Source organism: Cebus imitator, unplaced genomic scaffold (genome assembly GCF_001604975.1).
Source record: "Cebus imitator isolate Cc_AM_T3 unplaced genomic scaffold, Cebus_imitator-1.0 Scaffold376, whole genome shotgun sequence".
Lineage (NCBI taxonomy): Eukaryota > Metazoa > Chordata > Mammalia > Primates > Cebidae > Cebus > Cebus imitator.
Window position 1 is genome coordinate 2,214,111 of NW_016107691.1, and position 2,549 is coordinate 2,216,659.

A 2,549-nucleotide genomic window follows, 5' to 3' on the forward strand; every position below is an offset into this window, starting at 1 on the left:
AGGGGAGGGACGGTGGGGGGTGGGGAGCTGGGGAGAGATAGCAAGGGGAGAGATGCCAGATGTAGGTGATGGGGAGGAAGGTAGCAAATCACACTGCCACGTGTGTACCTATGCAACAATCTTGCATGTTCTTCACATGTACCCCAAAACCTAAAATGCAATAAAATAAATAAAGGGGAAAAAAAAATCCTTAAAGTATCATGACTGTACTGCTTTCTGCTATATCCTTAGAGCCTAGCATAGTTCTTGGCACATAAAAGACACTCATATTTTTATAGAATGAATGAACGAGTTATAGGTATCTGTGTGACACTGGTACTGAACTGCACAGAAACAAGAACGAAAGTAGGAGCAACAACTTTATCTTTGTCATTCTGTACTCATTCTGCAGAACTTACAAAAGTGCCTGACAAATAGAAAGCACTCAACAAATATTTGTTGAATAATGAATAAACAAGGGACAGTTTAATATTAGGAAATTAGTACAATACAGTGTACCAATTGGTCAAATAAGGAAGAACAGTAAAATCATCACCATAAATACCAAAAGACATGTGCTAAAATTCAGTATACATTCATGATTTTAAAAAATACAAGCTTGAAATAAACAGTTTCCTAATTTAAAAAAAAACTGTCAAAGCAACAAGCAATAATGTCATTAACAGTGAAATACCACTTAAGGCATTCTCACTGAAATCAGGAGCCAAACACCATCATCATTTACCACTGGTCCCAAAATTCTCACTGGTATAGTGTACAACAATAGTAGCTACTAGAAAAGAGACAAAATTATTATTTATAGATGATTAGGGTTATCTACCAAAATGAAAAAAACAAAAAGCAAAAAAGATTAAAAATAAATTTCAATGAAGCGACTGGATAAAAGATAAATATCCACAACTCTATAGCTATTCTGTATACTAGTAATAAACAATTAGAAAGAAATAGAAAAACATTCCACTCATAATAGCAGCAAAAAAATCCACCACAAAATACTTAACCTAAAAACTATATATATGAAGAAAGGATAAAATTTTACTGGAAGATATAAAAGAGGACCTGAAAAAAAAAATAGATCTATCATGTTCCTTGACAATGACTTACTGACTTACTTGTATAAAGAAGTTAATTTAGTAAAATTTGGCACATACTTATGGTGAAATATTGGTCTTTCAAAAGCATATTATAAAACAATTGTAAATGACATAAGAAAATGTGAGAATATAATGTTAAATAAAGATGCAGGATAAAAACTATATATGAGGATTCCAATTATGTAAAAATATAAATAAAAGACTAGAAGGAAATACATCAAAATGTTACCCACAGTGGTGATCTCTAGATTGCACGAAAATAATCTTAATTTGCTACTTTAAACTTTTCTGAATTTGTAAATGGCATATGACGAAGATGTATTACTTCTATAATGAGAAAAAATTACTTACAAAGCATTTAACAACAATATCCAGAAAATGGGAAAATGCATATTTACATTAAAGTCAGGTCTACCTAACAAACCAAAGATCTCCTTCCTGCAACACACTCTGTTTATGTATGAAGCTCAATGATGAAGATAAAATGTGGTTTCAGTGCAAGTGTTACTAAATGCATGGAAATGACAAAGGATTTTAGTCAAGTGGTCACTTACCTATTTTCCCCCTACGAGCCAGTAACTAGACCTCTGGACATAGCAACACATGGCTAATGTAGAAGAAGTTACAACAAAACTAATGCTGAAAATTAGGTGTTTATAAGAGAAAAGGCACAGCTCAGTTTAACTTTTCAGTTTTGAATCAAATGCCTCTCCATATCAAATACAGGACATTTCCATCTCTTATTTCAGCAGCAATGTCAGTTGTTACAGAACTGCCTTTGTTCTAATTTTGCTTTTTTAAGTGTTGTTTTTGCCTTCTCCTTTCTAGGCACAGTAAGACCATAGACATTAAGTTATTTTATCTCTTGGATACTTGCAGCTGGGTTTACCTGGCCTTTCAGACACAGCCCTGAAGACTTCTAAAATCCATGACCAAAAAAGAAAAAAGAAAAAGAAAACTCAAGCCAGAAAAAAAGCTTACTTAAACTGTTCAATACAAATTAACGGTGTCAAGGGCAGGGACTCTGTCTAAACAAAGTTATGTAAACCCAATGTGCCAAGCTCTGTGCCAGTTTCCACTCATCCAAGGACTCAACCAAGAGATAAGGCAACCAATTTGATTTAGATTCATGTGGTCAGATACTCTTTTCCATAGCAACCTCACAGTAGCATCGAGTGCCCATTTTCTCCACCCCATAAAATAGTACGATTAAATGATAAACAAAGAACAACTTGCACAGAAAGTCAAAGATGATTTGCTTCAAACAGATAAAAATGAGAGAATGGAAACACTGAAGAGAAAATCATGTTCCCTCTAATAAAGAAATGCCTTGAGGGCATGGGGCTTAAATAAAAGACCAAACTTTTTTTTTAAAGGACTGCCTGGACAAGCAATTTAAGGGACTCTTCAGCCTTCAAAAAAATACAACAAATAAAAGAAAATATTATGACTTAA

At 33.5% G+C, this 2,549-nt stretch overlaps 1 protein-coding gene across 2 annotated transcripts in view; it reads right to left on the bottom strand.

Moving 5' to 3' along the window:
• OCRL (OCRL inositol polyphosphate-5-phosphatase) overlaps positions 1-2,549 on the bottom strand; it is a 55,716-nt gene that overhangs the window by 44,139 nt on the left and 9,028 nt on the right. The gene's annotated exons all lie outside the window — the stretch shown is intronic.